Source organism: Sarcophilus harrisii, chromosome 3, assembly GCF_902635505.1.
Source record: "Sarcophilus harrisii chromosome 3, mSarHar1.11, whole genome shotgun sequence".
NCBI classification, from domain to species: Eukaryota; Metazoa; Chordata; class Mammalia; order Dasyuromorphia; family Dasyuridae; genus Sarcophilus; species Sarcophilus harrisii.
Genome location: NC_045428.1, coordinates 355,760,862 through 355,781,748, shown reverse-complemented (window position 1 = coordinate 355,781,748; position 20,887 = coordinate 355,760,862). Strand labels below are relative to the sequence as shown.

At 31.4% G+C, this 20,887-nt stretch overlaps 1 long non-coding RNA gene across 3 annotated transcripts in view; it reads right to left on the bottom strand.

Moving 5' to 3' along the window:
* The window catches only part of LOC111719746, a 221,677-nt gene that overhangs the window by 81,553 nt on the left and 119,237 nt on the right, over window positions 1–20,887 (bottom strand). For all 3 annotated transcript variants that reach the window (XR_004233042.1, XR_004233043.1, XR_004233041.1), the window contains one exon: window positions 11,649–11,704. This is a non-coding gene — a long non-coding RNA (uncharacterized LOC111719746). The remainder of the gene's footprint in view (window positions 1–11,648; window positions 11,705–20,887) is intronic.

Genomic DNA, 20,887 nt, shown 5'->3' with positions numbered 1-20,887 from the left:
TTTTAAAGGAGAATTAACATTAATTATACAGAAATTATTCTAAAATATTGAGAAACTAATTTACCTGATTCTTTTTATTAGACAAATATTGTCATAATACCCACATGAGGTAAGTATAATGCAAAGAAGAATCATAGGCCAATTGTATATTAATTCAAAAATTTTAAATAAAATCCTGTTAAAAAGATTACAACAATGTATACAATAAAGTATTCATTGTGACCAAGTTGGATTTATATAAAAAATGCAAAAAAGTATCATTATTATGAAAAATACTATTAAAAACTTATTAAAAACAAAAGCATCAAAACATATAATTATCAAATAGTTCCAGAAAAAGACTCAGACCAATTATACATGGAGGAGGTGCACATTAGAGTAATGACCCAATTTGGAGAATACTGAAGGATCACTTTTCAAGGTAAATTAAACAAAGAATGATAACACAGAATAATATTGTTTAGTTTTTAAAAAAGCATAATGCTACTACTTTGCCCCCCCCTCCCCAAAAGGAAGTATGTAATGCCTAACTTATAATTCTTTCCCATCTAAATAAGATCTTTATTAGAAAAATGTACCTATACATAAAGATAATGTTTGAAAAGAGAATGGATATTCTATTATAAAGAATATTCTGTAACAAATCTTCTAGTAACATATTAGAGCTTAGTTAGACTGAAGACACAACGGTTAGGTTATCCACTGCACTTTGAGCAGCACCAATTGTCTTGACTCTGTTCTACCACTGTATGGCGATAATTCTGGAAGACAGAGTGAGGCAGATGACTTTATTCAACCTCCTCTTTAGTTAGAATTTCAGTTAGGGAGTAATTGATTTCAACTTGAGGTGGTCATTTCAGTGGCTTCAGTACCGATTGATAATCTGTTGAGAACACTATATTCAGCCCATCTCTATAGGATCATGTCCTTATTACTCATCACTGTCATTTTGTCAGCACTAAGTAGTTGAGATGTAGCATAGGCCTTTGAACTATATATAAATAGCTTTATTTTTTCATTATTTATTTATTTATTAAAATTTTAATAGCTTTTTATTTACAAGTTATATGCATGGGTAATTTTACAGCATTGACAATCGCCAAACCCTTTGTTCCAATTTTTCCCCTCCTTCCCCCCACCCCCTCCCCTAGATGGCAGGATGACCAATACATGTTAAATATATTAAAATATAAATTAAATACAAAATAAGTGTACATGTCCAAACCGTTATTTTGCTGTACAAAATGAATCGGACTCTGAAATATTGTACAATTAGCCTGTGAAGGAAATCAAAAATGCAGGCGGGCAAAAATATAGGGATTGGGAATTTAATCTCCTATAGTCTATAATCTCCTAGTCATCTCCTATAAATAGCTTTTAAGGCATCATAAAAGTGCGTTGGATTTTTATTACCAGCATAAAACTGAATTTCACCTGCTTTTATACTGATCTAGACAACACTCTAAGCTTTGTTTAATCTTTATTTTTGATGAAACTGAATGCTACTTTCTTAAAGATGGATGAACTATCCTACAGGTATATCCTGTAATTTCTTTCTTTTTTTTTTTTTTTAATAGCAGCTTCTGAATTTCCTCATCATTTTCACCAAACCAGTCATGATTTTTGCAAGTGTTCTGACCCTGATAAGGAAATGCAGTACTTTACACCTAATCTCTTAAAGCCATCTATTCCTTTTCTGCTCCATTGTTGCCAGCTGTATATTAGCTCAATTTGGTCAAAAAGAAAAAGAAAAAGAAAAAAGAAAAAAGCAATACAAGGACACTTGCAAAGTATCTCTTAAGCACTTTAGAATTGATTGTATGACATAGGAGACACTGGCACAGAACTGCCCAACAATCTGTGCCTTTATCACAGAAAGTGCTGTCTTCTATGAGTAAAGTAGAATTGAATTAGTTCAGAAGAAACATGAGTTGCACGAAGTTAGAAAATCTACCCCAACTATTTATTTATAGGGACTATTTATGTTCAATCTGTAGCAGAGCATTTTGAGCTTGTATTGATCTGATCAGCCATAGTCAGAGACACTAACTTGACTCCAATGAAGAGAAGCCATTTTGGTTGTCTTCAACAAAGAAGGACAATAACTCTTTTCTCTGTTTCTGTGCTCTGTATTCATCTTAATATATGTAACAACTATGTAACAACAATAAAAAAAAATTACCCTCTGGGCTTTGTTTCTAAGCTATGGAACTCTACCAAGGCCACCTCCATCTTTGGTGCACAATAAGTTTTCTGCCACGTTGCAGAAACACCCTTGTTGAGCAAGAAGCAATGATTTGTGATCATGGGAACGGGGGGTGTGAGCCTGAGGGTCACAGCCAGTGGCAGTGGCTCATGAAGAAGGATGCCTGAACATTGCCTCTTTCCTGTGAGTGAGTTATTGAATTGCTTGCTGGATTGAGTCTTCTCCCATTGGCAGATACCATGCGAACACAAAGCCCATAAGGTGCTTTTCTGAATGGTGATTGGGGATTGTCTACTGTTCATGTGCTGATCACGCTTGCAAAAATGCATATCAATGAGCTTGTATGGCTTAATAAATTGGAGCTCTTTTCACACCCTATGAGTCTCCTGCCTCATTCATCTAGGATCAAAGGGCTCATATACTTTGAGCTCTTAAAAGATGGCTGCAATAACTGGTGCCTGAGCAGGGACTTGGAATGGTGCCAGAGTGACCACTCCGCAGTCAAGCACTGCTATGTGGTGCTATGCCTAGCATCTGAAACTTAGCAGGAATTTAATAACTATTTATTGATCAATAGGCTGAAATAGTACATACTTAAAATTGTGTAGACCATGTTGGTATGAGAACACAGAATTTAGAACTGGAAAGGCCCCTAAAGATGTAGAATATAAAATTGTTACAAAAAAAGTTGCTAGTTATAGAAAAATATACAGTTTTGTTAGCAAGATAAGAATTTGGACATATAAATTATGAAAAACAAAGAAGTGTAAATTAATGAAGATATCATGAAACTATGATAGTGGTGAACAGATTTCATTTATTCAGAGGACATTGTTTCCTACCCTAATTTGGACAGTTTCTGTTTTTCTTTTAGCAACTTACAACCTCTTTAGTGTTATTTTTCTCAACATGTAAAATGAAGCTGTTGGACTATATGATCATTAAGGTCCTTTTTCAGATTTAAAACTGATTCGATGTATTAAGCTGCATGGCTGTTCTATAAGCACTATAGTTAGTAGAGAGTATCAGGTTTTCAAGTATTCAAAGGCAGCTTCATAGAAAAAGATTGTTGAAGATTGGATGGGATTCAATAAGCAGAATATATGAAAGGTCTGCACAAAGAATTGGAAAAGTCAAGAGATGGGGATAAATAAAAATTGTGTGATAGTGTGTTTGTAGATGTATTTGTATATGTATGCATATTAACTGTCAAGTAGAAAAACAAAGGAGTGTAAGGAGAAAGAGAATTTAGAGAAACTACCTTTATTAGTGTAGAGCAATATCAACGTTGGGTAACAGAAGAATATAAAAAACATTAAGTAGATAAGGCCAAGTTATGAAGGGTTCTGCTGGCTATCAAGCAATTCTCAAATTTTGCTAGATGTTCCTTCAAGAAACATTTATTTAACTTACTAAGTGTAAAGCATGGGTTTGATGAAAGTAGTTTTAATGAATTTTTTGGCAGCTGTGTGCAAAATTGATTTTGTGTACAGACACACAAACAAAATCAAAATAAAAGTCAAGGTTAGAAAACAGGAAATTAAAAAAACCCTAAAAAACAAAACAAAAAAATCTGGTCAGTGTTGTATCCCTACTGGCCATTTAGCTTAAATTATAAGTTTTTATAAAACTTCCTAGGTGAGAATTGGGAAGAAGTAATATTTGAAAGTGAGCTCCTGAGGCATATAGACAACATGAAAAAGAGGATTACTCTGAGTATTTTGCCAATAAATGCAACTTCAGTCACTTATCATTTTATTAAATTAGAAGTTTTCAATTTAAATAGATATCAAAAATGGACATAATTATCATATAAATAGGACAACAAATAAAAAATAACTTTTAAAATAATTTGTTACAAATATTTTATAAACAAATTTAAAATACTAATAAAAAGATTCTATACAATTGTGCATATGCAGTTACCAAGTTATATTTTTATGTAAGATTGAACAATATATTATCAATGGAATATCAAACATTAAATTTTAGTGTATTTTTTTAAACCAACACCACACCAACACTTATATATGTTACATATGTTCTCTAGAAGGCAGGTAATATTTTTATTTAAATTTCTTGGAATAGCACTTAATATTGACCTTTGTATAAACAGGTACTAAAGAAAGGATATTTTCAAGATGATTCTAAGGATATACGAATTTATCTGAAGGGATTACTTTACTCTTTAGATATTTAAAGTGTTGTCCTGAATCTTTAAAGAGATTCTTATAAAAAAACAAGATATTAGTTATGAACAGTATAATGGTCATTAATATGCTTTCATTGAAAAGCAAGGATACTTAAAACATCATTTTTTTTTTTAACTGTTAAAGTGGGATTTTTAAAGAAAGCAGTCTAATTTATAACTTATGAAAGTAAATGAGATTTTGTGGAGTTCCTAGGGCAGAGTCAAGATAGTGGGGTAAAGCCAGGAAGCTGATCCAGCTTTCCCAGTTTCCCTCAAAAACCACAAGCATCTGGACAAAGTCGGATGGAATGAAACCAATCTCCACTTCAAGACAAACTGGAAGGACTTCAAGAAAGGTCAGTCCCCACTAAGGTGAAAGAAGTGTTCAGTCCAGTTCACACAGTATCCAGGAATGCCAAGTAAAAGATCTTAATCACAGCAGGCCAGCAATTGAGATCCTCAGTTCTAACTCAGTGGCAGAGGAGACAAGAGGGATATATCATCTAGTCCTGGTGCAAAAGGCAAATTGCCAGCTCAAGAAACTAGGCTGTTTCTTGGAGAGAATAAGTAGGGCTATCTCATGCTATGAGAAAGATACTAAGTACAAGGGGACCCTGTACTAAAGTCAAGGCTCAAAATGGCACAAGAAACTTGGGATAGGACCCTCTGTATCCTAGGAACAGAGATTGATCTTAAAAGTCACAAAATAGGAAAAAGGAAAGAAAATTAGCCAGAAACAGAAAAGAACCTTAACCATAGAAAGCTACCATAGTGACAGAGAAGACCAAAATATCAATTAAGAAGAGGACAAAAAGGTAAATGAGAAAGGTAGAAGAAAAATTGGGAAAAGAAATGAAAGGTATGTAAGAGAGAGTCAACAGCTTGGAAAAAGAATGACAAGAAATTGGCTGAAGAAAACAATTCCTTAAAAAATTGCAATTGGCCAAATGCAAAAATAAAAAATCCACTGAAAAAATCAATTCCACAAAACACACAATTGGCCAAATGCAAAAAATAAAATAAAATAAAATAAACTGAAGAAAACCATACAAATGCTAAAGAAAATCATACATTAAAAACCAGAGGGTAGCAAATAAAAGCTAAAAACACTATGAAACATCAAGAATAAGTCAAATAAAATAAAAAGAACAACAACCAAAAAAAAAAAATTAAAAAAAAAAAGTAAGAAAATATAAACTACCTCATTGGAAAAACAGCTAACCTAGAAAATAGATCCAGAAGAGATAATTTACAAATTATTGATCTACTTGAAGGCAAGGACCCAAAAAAGGAACAGATCATCATGGAAAATCTGTCCTGCTTTTCCAGAAACAGGAGGAAAAAGTCATTGAAAAAATTTAAAGAATTCATTAATCACCTCTGAAAAGAGATCACAAGAAAAACCCTAAGAAACATTGTTGCAAAATTACAGAACAAAAGCCTCAAGGAAAAAATACTGCAAGCTGCCAGAAAAAACAAACAAACAAACAAAAACAAAAAACAACAACAAAAAACTAACCAACCAAGCAAACAAACAAACAAACAAACAAAAAAAACAATTCAAGTTTTGAGGAGCCAGAGTCAGGATTACCTAGGATTTGGCAGTTTCTACAATAAAGGATCCTGGACATGGAATACCATATTCCAAAAGGCAAAAGACATAGGGTTACAACCAAGAATCAATTACTAAGAAAGACTGAACATCATCTTTCAGGGGAGGAGATAGATTTTCAATGAATAAGAGACTTTCCATCATTTCTATTGAAAAGACCAGAACTAAAAGAAATTTTGATCTTTAAACACAGGACTCAAGAGAAGCATAGAAAGGTAAACAGAAAAAGGTTAAAGATTAAAATATTTACATTCCTCGGTGGGGAAATGATACTTAAACTCTTGAGAACTGTATCTTTTATTAGGGTAGTTAGTGGGGGCATATGTAGACAGAAGGTGTGAGTTCAAATTGACTAATGTGATGATATGGAAGAAAAAAACATTAAGGGGTGAATAAAGAATTATACTTGAGATGAGGAAAACGAGGTAAAATGAGATAAATTAGATCCCATGAAGAAGCATAAAAGACCTATAACAATGGAAAGAAAGAGGGGAAGAAATTGATGCTAAATGAAATGAGCAGAACCAAGAAAACACTGTATACAACAACAGCAAGATAATGTAATGATAAATTTGAATGGATATGGCTCTTTTCAACAGTAAGGTGATTCAGGCCAATCTGTATCCAGAAAGAGGACTGTGTGGATAGAGTGGGGATCACAACATAGTATTTTTACTTTTTTGTTGTTTTGTTGTTTGCTTGCATGTTGTTTTGTTTCTCATTTTTTTCCCTTTTTAATATGATTTTCTGTGTGTGTGTATGTGTGTGTGAGTATAGCATGATAATTGTGGAAATATGTATAGAACAACTGCACATGTTTAACATATATAATCACATGCAGTATAGTGAAGGAAGAATAAAAATTTAGAACATTACATTTTGTAAGGGTGAATGCTTTTTGAAAACTATGCACATGTTTTGAAAATCAAAAACTTTATAATAAATTAAAGATAATAAAATTTTCTTTAAAAAAAGGGAGGTGAATGAGCATCGTCTGAAGCTTAATTTAATCAGTTTTGGCTCAAGGAGAGAATAACATATTCACTCAGTTGAGTACATAAATTTATCTCATCCTATAAGGAAGTAGGAGGAGAAAGGGGAGAGAAAAGGGAAGGATTGGACAGAAGGGAGGACAGAAATACTAGGAGAAAGGAATAAGAGAAAAAAAGGAGGAGTGACAAAAAAGGGAGGGCAGGTAGAGGGGCTGGGTGGGTTAAAAACCCACTAAGGAGGGACAGAATAGAAAGAGAAAACAAAAGTATATGCAGAAGAGAAAATAGGATACATGGAAATACATAGCTGATAATCATAACTGTGAAGGTGAATGGGATAAACTCTCCTATAAAGTGTAAGCAGACCGTTAAGTGGATTAAAAACCAGAATCCTACATATGTTGTCTACAAGAAGCATATGTAAACAGAAAGATACATACAGAGTAAGGGTAAAAAGTTGGAGAAGAATTACGCTTCAGCCAAAGCAAAAAAAAGTAGGAGTAGGAATTATGATCTCAGGTAAAGCAAAAGAAAAAAAATAAATGTAATTAAAAGAGATAAGGAAGGAAACTATATCTTGATACTAAATTTATATGCATCAAGTGGAAAGGCATCCAAATTCTTAGAGAAGGCAGGTATCAGAAGCAATAGCACAAACAGACCAGCAGGGGACCTCAATTTATCCTTCTCAGAATTAGATAAATCTAACCACAAAATAAATAAGAAAGAAATAAAGAGTTAATAGATTCTTAGAATACTTAGAAATGATAGACTTCTGTAGAAAATTAACTAGTAATAGAAAGGAATGTGGTTTCTTTTCAGAAGTATCATGGCACCTACATACAAACCAATCATGTATTAGGGTGTAAAAATCCATAGAGATTGACCAAGCCATCAATGAACTCCTTAAGAAAAAAATCTCCAGGACCAGATGGATTTACAAGTGAATTTTACCAAACATTTAGAGAACAATTTATTCCCATACAATGTGGAAAAATGGCAAAATAGTCCTGCTAAATTCCTTTTATGACAAATATGGTGCTGATATCTAAACCAGGAAGAGCTAAAAAAGAAAATTATAGACCAATCTCCTTAATGAATACTCATGCAAAAATTATTAAAAAAAATTTAGCAAGGAGATCACAACAACTTATCAGCAAGATAATACACTATAGCCAAGTGGGATTTATAAGAAAAATGCAGGGCTGGTTCAGTATAAGGAACCATTGGCATAACTGACTACATTAATAACAAACTAACAAATCTTATGATAATCTCAATAAATGCAGAAAAATATTTTGACAAATAGAGCACCCATTCCTATTAAAAACACTAAAGAGCATAGGAATAAAAGGAGTTTATCTTAAAATGATAAGCAGCATTCATTAAAAACTCAGCAAGAACCTTCTGTAATGGGGAGAAGCTAGATGCATTCTCAATAAGACTAGGGATGAAAGAAGAATACCAATTATCACCACTATCTTTTAAAATTATACTAGAAATATTGGCTTTAGCAATAAGAAAAGAAAATTAATGAAATTGGAAAAGGAGATAAAACTATCACTCTTTGCACATGATATGATGGTATGCTTAGAGAAACAACAGCTTTAGCAAAGTTGCAGTACATAAAATAACTCTACACGTTATCAGCATTTCTATTGTTAGTAACAAAAGTCAGCAGCAAAAGATAAAAAGGGAAATTCCATTTAAAATAACTGTATATTCAAAAAAAATATTTGGGTGTCTACCTGTCAAGATAATACAAGAACTATATGAACACAAGTATAAAATACTTCTCACACAAAATCAGATCTAAACAATTAGAAAAAATCAATTGCTCAAAGGCGGCTTAAGCCAATATAATAAAAATGATAATTCTATCTTAATTGTTGTCTCCTTGTTCAGTGTCATACCAATCAAAATACCAAAAGTCATTTTATAGAGGTAAAAAAAAATAATAAAATTTATCTGGAAGAATCAAGGATCAAGAATAAAAAGAGAATTAATCAAAAAATTACACAACACAGTAGCCTAACAGTACTAGACCTACAATTCTATTATAAGGCAGGAGTCATCAAAATCATATGACACTGGGTAAGAAATAGAGTGGTGGATCAGTGGAATAGATTAGATATACATCTCACAATAATCAATGAGCACTGTAATCTAATATTTGATAAATCCCCAAACTCCAGCTTCTGAGATAAGAACTCATTATTTGTGTGAATAATAGTGGTGATAATTGGTAATCTGGTCTTATTGGGAATGCATCTAGCTTCTCCCCATTGCAAAAAAAAAATTAATAATTACTGGGAAAACTGGAAAAATAACATGTCAGAAACTTGGCACAGACCTACATCTCACACCCCATACAAAAATTCAAAATGGTACATAATTTAGGTATAAAGAGTGATACTATAAACATATTAGGAGAGGAGCAAGAGATAATTAACCTATGAGAGTGTTGGAGAAGGGAGGAATTTATGACCAAAGAACTAGAAAACATTATGAAATGCAAAATAGACAATTTTGATTACATTAAATTATTATTTTTTTAAAACAAAATCAACAGAAACAGGATTAAAAAGGAAGTACAAAGCTGCGAGAAAATTTTTTAGTCAGTGTTTCTGATAAAGGCCTAATTTTTAAAACACATGATGAACAGAGTCAAATGTATAAGAATACAAGTCATTCCCCAATTGATAAATGGTCAAAGGATATAAACAGACAATTGCCAGCTGAAGAAATTAAACCCATCTATAATCACATGAAAAAATGCACTGATTTGAGAAATTTGAGAAATTAAGACAACTTTTGAGGTACCGCCTCACAACTTGCAGATTGGTTAAGATGACAGGAAAAGATACTGATAAATGTTAGATGTGATGTAAGAAAACTGGAACACTAATGCATTATTGATGGGGTTGTGAAATGATCCAATCATTCTGGAGAGCAATTTGGAAGTTATGCTCAAAAGCAGAAAAACTGTGCATAGTCTTTGATCCAGCAGTGCCATTCATTACTGGGTCTGTATCTGAAAAGAACCTACATGTGTAAAAATGTTTGGAGCAGCTCTTTTTGTGATCGCAAAGAATTGGAAAATGAGTGGATACCCAACAGTAGGGAAATGGCTGAATAAGTTATGATAGATGAAGATAATGGAATATTAGTTCTATTAAAAAATTAAGAATAGGCTGATTTTAGAAAGGCCTGGAAAGATTTAAAAACTGATGCTGAGTGAAATAACCAGGAATATATTGTACAGAGTAACAGTAAGAATGTGTGAAAATCAATTATGAAAGATTTGGTTCTTCTCAGCTGTTCAATGATCCAAGGCAATCCTAATAAACTATGGATAGAAAATACCATCTACATCCAGAAAAAGAACTATGGAGATTGCATGTCAATCAATATATGATATGTATACTTTTTTCCCTGTTATTTTGTTTCCTCATGGTTTTTTCTTTTGTTCTGATTTTTCTCTTCCAACATGATTCATATGGAAATATGAAAAAAAACCAAACCAAAAAAATAAATGTACCTGTGTAACAACAACAACAAAAAATGTAATTAGGGAAAAATAATTAAAAAAAAATTTTTTTTAAACGAAACTTTGTGAAAAATACGTACCAGAATCAAGTCAATAAGTATGGACTTCAAAAGAAAGTTAAAATAAGCTTTAAACATAATTCTAGCATTGTATTTGGTATCACCAAGTGATATAAACATTGAAAAATAAGTCTCCTGTCCTTAATTAATTTCAAATCTAAATCACTGAGGCTACAGTCTAATTATTTTTTAAAGTAAAATGTTTAAAAGAAATTTTGTAAAAGCAGCAAAAATTAAATCAACAATATTTATTATAATTGGTCTCCATATTGTTTTACATTGACAAAGGTGGGTTAAATATTTATTGAAAATGTTTATGATTTAACCTGATTTGAATTTTTTGTGATTTTACTCTTAAGTAGAAAGTGCATTTCAATGTTATTTTACCTTAATAGAAAGGCTCAAGAAAACTAAATTTAAAGAATGTTAATCATGAGAGGAATACCATATGAGCCACTGAACAGAATTACAAAACAAGTTGGAAAACAGTTCCTGATCCTTAGGACATACTTGCCTAGAAAATATTCTCTCCTTCCCCTCCCCACCCCACTCCTTTTTTTTTTTTTTTTTTAAATAACTCAGTCCCTCGAGGGAGACATATCATATACAATAGATATTTACAACTCAGGTAAGAAATGTGGTTGCTAAACTTTTTTTTTTTTTTTTAAAGAAATAAACATAGCTATTTAAAGAAGAGAGACGGAGAAAGATGATGATGAAAAGTAGCAGAATAGAAAAAAAAAATTGGGATTTCTAATATACCAAAGAATCCTTTAGTTGGCAAGATTGTTACACAAGAAAATGAAATGAATTTGAAAAAGAAAAAAACCAAAGCTCAAAGTAACTTAAATGCTGGTGACAGACATGGGAAAAATGCTTCAAGTTTCCTTGAAAATACTGAAGAAAAAAATCTAATCACTCTATTTTGGGAAATATGCAAAAATCTTAAAAACAATTAAAGAAACTAACCAAACAATTTTCTGGAAATAAACAGGATTAAGAGATTTGTAACAAGAAGAGACTCCAAATTCAACTTACCCAAGCACATTATCTTCAGACTTCAAAACTGGGATGATAAAAAATCTTTCAAGCTGCTAAAAAAAAAAGAAAAGATATAATCACTTAAACAAGAAGCAATAAAACTATCAAATAAATTTTTTTTTTAACAAAAAGTAAAAATGACCAAAGATATTTTTAAAAATTTTATTCACACTCCTATTATACATGTAGTGTCTAACATATTCTCAATTTCTAAGTAAAGTTAAGAATTCTTTTAAAAAAACAAAAACATGCATAAAAAACCCAGAGAAGTGTGAATGATATGTAGATCAAGCTAAATAATGTTAAAAAAAATCTTACTTGCAGTAGCACAAGAAGCTTATGAACTTAACTGTAGTTTTAAATAGTGATTTAGCTGCTTTAATAGTAGACATTTTTTCTATAAGATAATACAGAATAACTCATCTTACATTGGTTAAATTATTGATTTTTATAGTTGATTTAGAAGAATAACAAGTATGGCAACAGAGATGAAAAACAAAAAAATAAAACGTGCTTTACAATTACATGTAAGTTAAAAAGATAGGTGAATATGGAGAAAAGTCATTGTTAGAACTACTCCTTCATAAGAGAGTGAGGAAAACATGAGTTTTTATATGTATTTGAATCAAAATTTAAAAACAGTACTTTTTCCTTGTATTTTTAATTTTTGGCTTAGGACTAGAAATAATTTTTAAAATTAATTTTAAAAATGTGTACAAAAATCAATGCTAAAACATATATAGATTTAAATAGAAATAAAGGAATAAGTATTATAATTCACATTAGATTAAAAAAAAGTACAATAAAAATATGTGACAAAATGAGATGCAAATCAGTTTTTTTTTTAAATCACAAAAATTAAAAGTAACACCAAAAAGAGTGATTTTTTAAATACCATCAATTATGAACATTGAAAAAATTCAAATCCAGACATCTCATTTCATTATGTCGGGGAGACTGCCATAAGGAAACTTTCCATATCTCTGCACAGCTGCTACCTGATATTCTAGAGAGGATTTAGGGGTTTGAGTGGTTAAGTAAAAGTTTGCCCTCAGTTATAAAGTTAGTTTCATTTAGAGCAAAGACTTGAAGAAGCCCTGTTCAATCTAGGTTGATTTTAAGAGGAATAAGCCCTTTTTCCACTACCCATTCTATTTTTCTATTAAAACATATGCTACAAATAATATAGAAATTAAATTAATAAAGAAGAATCGTAACACTGAAGAATTATAAGAAAATCAGTAATAATCTGGGAATTTCAAATCACACACGAGTGGAACATAATAAACTAAGAAAAAAAGGATAAGAAGTTGTATATTTGAACAGGATGAACTAGATTTAATGGATATATGGAGTTGTACTTAATGAAAAAAAAAAAAAGATCACGTAATTAACTCTCCCTCCCTGCCCCAACAAACATGTAATATTCACTAAAAATGATCACCTTCTAGGTCATAGCAAAGTCTTAGGAAAATGCATAGTAGCAGAAATTTTAAATATTAATTCATATATGGAGTTTCAGGATATGCAACTTAAAACAGATATTAATATGATCAAAAATTCAGTGGAAATAAAAAAAATTAAATAATGATTTTTTTGGGTTAAGGAAGAAAATAATTATAGCATATTATACAAGAAATAAAATAAACATGAATATAACATATTAATGGAATATAGCTAAAGTAGTGTTAAAATATTTATAATACTATTACTACGAACAAATTAGAAAGAATAATATTATTATCAGAGACTACTTTTATATAGCTTAATGGTAATATATTTTAGAATTTAAATGATATATCTATAAATATGTGAATGTACATCCACAAGATAGCAAACATAACGTACATCCACAAGGTAGTAAATATAACCGAAAAATCTATAAGGAAAATGGAAATAGGTTGTTGGTTAACAAACGATGTACTTATATTAGAAAAGGTAGAAAAACAGCTCAAATAAACATAGGGATAAGATTTGGAGGGATGAAATTAACTGAAGACTTTCAAGCCATCAAGGGAAAAAAGAATATTTAGATACATTTTTCTTAAAAACCAGGAGAGAATGGCATATTCCTACTTATGAATCAAGTGTGGTTTTATGACTAAAAGATAGCAAATGTAAGACTTAAATAGGTAACTATGGGTTAGTATCAGTAATGAACATTTTTTTGACGAAAATTATTCAATAAAACATTGGGAAATAAGATATAGCAACATCTTCAAAAATTATTCATTATGACCAATTGGAATTTATATCAGGTTTGCAAAATGCTTTACTAATAATGCTTTATAACACAATCATTTAAGTAAAAAAAAATGTCATCATTAAAATTGAATATTTAATTATGCAAAAACAGTAATCTATTAATTTTATCTTAATATATTAAAAAGTACCTATTAATATAACCAAGAAACAGTAGACAATTTCACTAAAATAGGTAAAATAAATTATATCTAATTTTAGTGGATGAAGATTATAAAGTTTAAGATAGCAGAAACAAAATTAATATAAATTGAAAGAACACAAAGACTTAAAAAATGGAAAAAAAAAGAGAATGGAAATATGGCATGACATCTATGGAAGTGGATGAGATCACCAACGAAGTCGTACCAAATGAAGGAGAGGACAAAAGGACCAAGATGCGTCCTTGAACAACATCCAAAGTTAGAGGGCTATGTCAAAAACAAAGAAAAACCCTTTAGGAGAGCCAGTAGAGAGCTAAGATAGAAAGAGAGTTAATAGAAAGTACTAAAGAGAAGAGGGAGACAGACAGATGTCAAAGGCTGCAGGCAATGGAGACTGACATTTAAGAACATGTTGGTAACTTAAGAAAGAGTGGTTTCAAATGAATGATGAAGTCAGAAGACATACTACTGTTTAGAACAGAATAAGAAGAAAGTAGATATAGATATTTTAGATAGTTTTCTCAATAAATTTACTATCAAAAAGGAAGGGGAATAAATACTAGCAAGGATGGTCTGATTAAGTAAGGAATTTTAAAAAATTTATTGCAAAAAATATTATCAACACATCAAAATGTATTAGTATTTACTAGTAAAAAAAAGATCAAGAAAACATATTTGGGGAGCTCTCTGGTTGGAAAATTTACTTTATCAGTTCAGGTCAGTGACTTCTTAGCTATTCAAAGAACAGGCATGTTTTGCTTAAGGGCACCACTGACTGTCATGGCCAGGACTTGAAAGTGGTCTTCCTCAACAGGAGCATTGCTTTCTATCCATTACATGACTCTGCCCTATAGAGATCAACATTGATTTAGTAATAATCATTAGTATCCTTATTGTTTTGTAGTTCTATCTATATATATAGTTCTAACATTTACCTCAACCATTTTTTTTCAATTGCAAACAAAAAGAAAAAAAAAAGGATTTAGATTTAAGTAGTAAATAACAACAACAACAAAAACCTCATTGCACCAAATGAGCAAATATTGGGCAATTATATTTATTATTCAGGAAAAAGATAGGACTTACATGGAACAATTAGTAAACTATATTACCAAAATAAAGATCTAAGTAATTGTGAAGGAATTCAGTGTTTTGAATTAGGTGCTTGAATTTAGACATTTTGAATATAAAAATGCAGTAATATTCCCTAGGACAATATAATAAAAAGCAGAAATGCCAACAAAAATGCCACTTTTACCAGATAAAATTTTAATAAAGTTTTATGGAATCCCCTCCATTCCTGACACTTAAAAATTTTAAATTAAATTTTATTTTTCTCATTTAAAAAAAACTATTTTTTATTATTATAGTTTTTTATTTACAAAACATATGGGTAATTTTCCAACATTGATCCTTGCAAAACCTTCTGTTCCAAATTTTCCTCTCTTTCCCCCCATCCCCTTTCCTAGATAGCAGGTAGTTCAATACATGTTAAATACATTAAAATATATGTTAAATGCAATATATGTATATATATTTATAAAGTTATTTTACTGCACAAGAAAAATTGGATGTAGAAAGAAAAAAAACAAAAATAAAAAACTTGAAGAGGAAAACAAAAATACAAGCAAACAATAAAAGAAAGAGTGAAAATGCTATGTTGTGGTCCACACTCATTTCCCATAGTTCTCTTTGACTCTCTTCATCATTGAACAATTGGAACTGGTTTGAATCATCTCATTGTTGAAGAGATTCCCAACACTTTTTGTCAAGGTGGATAGGCTTGCATATATGAGCTATGCTTTGCAAGGTTACATGTGAGATTACATGTGAGACAGACAGGTCATACTGGAGAATTAAAACAAAAATTTGTTTTCTCCATGGGAGAAAAAAAAAAGTAAATCATTCCAATATTTTTGTTAAGAAACCCCAATGGACATCTTTTAACATCACAATGTTAAAAGAGATGCTTAAGATTGGAAAGTGTTCAATAGACTACAGGGGAAGAGTAGAGGACAACTATAATTAGCTCCAGTAATAAGGAAGCACCTGAACCAAAGCTGAAAGGAAATTGAATTACTGATGCATTTAGAGATGAAAGTGAGATGCTGTAAAGATCACAATCACATAGTAACCTGGAATGTAAGATCTATGAACCAAGGTAAACTGGATGTGTTCAAGCAGGAGATAGAAAGAGTAAACATTGATATCTCAGGTGTCAGTGAAGTTAAATGTTTAGGTGTGGGTGAATTTAATTCAGGTCATCTCTACTTATAATTCTGTGGTTAAGAAATACCTTAGAAGAAAGGGAATAGCCTTCATAGTCAGTAAAACATTGAGAATAGCATTGCTGGTGTATAATTTCAAAAATGATAGAATGATATCTACTTGAATACAATGCAAACCATTCAATATCACAGAATGCAAGCTGATTCTCGAACCACTGATACCAAAAGGCCAAAAGTGACCAGTTCCAATGAAGGCCCACAATGAAAACAAATAGAAATGAGAGGCCAAAAAAAAAAAAAAATTGCCCCCCCAAAAAAATTTGTCACATTCACCACAGGGGATTAGAAGGTAAAATAAAAAATCAGAAAATAAGTGCTCTAATAGGCAAGGTTGGTCTTAGAAGTCAAGAGAAATGAAGCAGGGCAGAGACCAATGGAATTTGTGAAGATAACCTGCTAGTCATAGCAAAAACTTTTTCAACAACCCAAAAGGGACTCTTCATGGACTGCACCAGATTGGTCAACACAGAAATTAGACTAATTATATATACTTTGTAACTAAAGGTGGAAAGACTTTACATAATCAGTTGAAGCAAGATCTAGAGCTGACTATGGATTGAATTATGAGCTTTTTGTTGCATCCCTTATGCTTATGAAGTAGAGGTGGTAAATATATTTAAGAGATTAGATCTGATATATGTAGTGCCTGAAAAACTATGGACAGAGGTTGACAATATTTTACAGGAGGTATCACCAAAAAACATCCCAAAGAAAAAGAAAAGCAAGAAAGCAAAATGGTTGTCTGGTAAGACTTTACAAATAAAGAGAAGTACAAAGTAAAAGGTAAATGGGAAAGCAAAATTTTTATCTCAGTGAATACAAAATCCAAGGGAATGACAAGCAGTGATAAGATTATCTTAAATGGATAATGCAAAAAAATTAATAATAATAGAATGAGAAAGATGAGATCTCCAAGAAAATTGGATATTGGGGAACATTGCACACGATTAAAAATCAAAAATGTCTTAGACTTAACAAAAGCAGAAGACAAAAAAGGGGAGTAAGAATAAACAAAACTATATAAGATCTTAATATCAGCAATAACCTGTGAGAATATGATAATTGATTTACAGCCCAACATGCTAGAAAATGAAATCAAGAAGGTCTTAAAAAGCACTGATAACAAAATTATAATTAGTGGAGTTAATGGAATTCCAGATAAGCCATTCAAAATCCTAAAAGATGATGCTTTTAAAGTATATCACTCAATAAGTCAGCAAATTTGAAAAATTCAATAGTAGTCAGTAGACTGGAAAAAAATTGCTTTTTGTCTCAATCCTAAAAAAGAGCAATGCCAATTAATATTCAAATAACTGAGCAACTGAGTTAGGAATTACCAGGCTGGTTTTTGATTAAGCAGAGAAATTAGAAACCAAACTGTCAACATTTGTTAGATTATGGAGGAAGCAAGGAAGTTTCAGAAAAACATCTACTTTTACTTCATTGACTATATATAGTAAAAGCTTTTGAATGTGAGTCAGCCCACAAAATGTGAAGTCCTCAAAGACATGAGAATACCAGGATCATTTTACTTGTCTCCTGAAGAACCTGCATGTGGGCCAAGAAGCAAGTTAGAATCAAACAACTGATTGATTCTGAAAAAGTAATACATCATGGTTATATATTGTCACCTTATTTATTCTATTTACATGAGAGCAGTACATTGTATAAAATTCTAGGCTGATGAATAAAAAGTTGTTATTAAGGTAGCCAGGAAAAATATCAACAATTTCAAATATGCATGATAGCACTCCGATGGCAGAATGTAAATAGGAATTGAGAAGCCTTTTGATGAAAAAGAAAGAGAAAGGTGAAAAAGCTGGCTTGAAGTTTAATAGAAATAACATCAAAAAAAACACCTAAGGTTTTGGCAACTAGTTTGGTGTCAGATTTTATATTCTTGGGATCAAAGGTCACTGTAGATGGTGTTTGCAGTCATGACAGTAAAAGAGGCTTGCTCCTTGAAAGCAAAGTATGACAGCATACTAAAATGCAGATATTTCCTTACCAACAAAGGTTCATATTGTCAAAGCTATGACTTTTCCAGTAGCAATATATAGTTATGAGAGTTGATATGTAAAGAAAACAATGCTGCAGAACTGACACTTGAAATGTGGGGCTGGAGAAAACTTTTGAGAGTTCTTTGGACAGCAAGGAGATGAATTAGAAATTATTTCAGACTATTCATTGAGAGGTCAAATACCACAGATGACGCTTAAATATTTTGGCCACATAATGAGAAGATGGCACTCCTTGAAAATGACGGTGATGTTGGGAAAGAATGAAGGCAAAATAAAAAGGTGATGGCAAAAGAAGAGGTGGATGCCATCATGGAAAGAATGAACATGAAACCAGGATAGATTTTGAGAGATGGTGGAAGAAAGAAAAGTGTGATATATTATTGTCCATGAGATCATAAAGAGTTGGACATGACTGAACAAAACAAACCATGGAAAAACAAATAGGAAAAATTATGAAGGGACAGGCTTTAAAAAAGTTCATTTGTTTCAGAATCAGTGAATCAACCCATAGCTACACAAATAATGAATTAGTATACCCACCTATCTATAACTTCTTCCACATTGATTATTTCTACCTTTTCTTACCTCTGCAAATTTAGTGAGTGTAAAATGAAACTTCAGAGTAGTTTGGTTTGAATTTCTGTATAAATGATCTGAGCATTCATTTATATGATCTTTAATACTTTATCATTCTTCTGCAAAATGTCTGTTCATATCATTTAATCACCTGTAGTTTCGGAGCTTATATTATTTCTATCAGATGTCTATATACTGTAAATACCAAAAGCTTCCATTTGATACATAGTTTTTTTTTTACTGTTTTGATTGCTATGTGGTTTTCCTGTACTCTGTGAAATGATTACAATTTTTGTTTTATTAAGGTTTGTTCTTAATTGTCGGAGGATCTTAAAAGTCTTTTACTTCTAAGAAGGAACAGAATGATTGCAGAGAGACATGTAAAGATTTATAAAAACTGATGCAAAGTGAAACAGAGACAGGTAAATAATATACACAATTAAAGCAGCAATGTAAATGAAAAAAAAACAAAAACCCAGCACCATAAAAAATTCAAGATGAACACTCCAAAATAAGTATGGACAAATTTAGACTCAAAGGAGTTATGAGAAGACTTATTTCCTGATTCCTTTTGGTAGTATGGGTCCAGGAATGTGTAATATTGCACATATAATGCTAGCTATATTGGATACAGTAATTGGTTTGATGAATTTTTCACTTCTTTTTCTTTCTTAAAAAAAAATTAAAAGCATTCTTTGTTATATGCATAACAAGGGCTCCCTCAAGTAATCACAAATCTCTTCTAGGAGGTTCTTAAATGGCTTGGGACTGTATTTAATCAATATCATGTAATCAATAAATAGGAGCTTCTGGAAGATTGCATACCATTCATTTCTTCAAGACTCTCTCCTGAAAATCCTAAACAACAGTGGTGAGTACTATAGAAATCACATGTTATTTCCATATTTTATACCTCACCTAATATTTATTGATTCATTGCCTTCAGTTAGCTTTCTTTAGACTCAATTGCTTTCCCCACTTCTGGAGGATTGAATACTTTAATTCATTGTTGACTTTCACATCCATTTTCCTTGATCTGACAAGTTGTTTGTCCTTCCTTCTCAAAGTTGACCATGATACCAGAGAAGTGATTCCATACATGACATGCAAAAGAAATTGAATTTATGAGAGGGCTAAACTCAAATTTCACATCTGGATTCAGTGGCAAGATTTAATTCGGGACAACTGAAGATGGCTCTGGATGCAGAGCAAGACTTTGACTTTTTACTTATTTGTCTTCCCCCCCCCCCAATTATTTATTTATTTTTGCATTTATTTATTTTTTTTTTTTAAACAAATCATGTTGGGAGAGCAAAAAAGGGAAAAAACATGGGATAAAAAAAAAAAACAAAACAGAAAAAAGAAGTGAATATAGCATGTGTTGATTTACATTCAGTCTCTTTACTTCTTTTTCTAAATGCAGATGGCATTTTCTGTCCTAAGTCTATTGGGACTGCTTTGGATCACTGAACCACTGAGAAAAAATCAAGCCTTTCAATTGTTGATCATCACACATTCTGGCTGTTATTGTGTACAATATATATCTGACTCTTCTTGTTTTGCTCAGAATCAGTTCATGTAAAATGTCCAGGGCTATCTAAAATCAACTTGTACATCATTTTTTATAGAATAATATTCCATTACCTTCATATACTCCAACATGTTCATCATCCATTCCCCAATTGATGGCATTTGCTCCTTTTCCAATTCTTTGCAACCACAAAAAGAGTTGCTACAAACATTTTTGCACATATGCATCCTTTTTCCTTTATTATTTCCTTGGGATACAGACCCAGTAATGGCACTGCTAGCTCAAAAGATAAGCCCTTTGGGCATAGCTCCAGATTGCTTTCCAGAATGGTTGGGTTATTTCACAACTCCATCAACAATGCATTAGTGTCCCAGTTTTCCCACATCCCCTCCAAAATTTATCATTATCTTTTCCT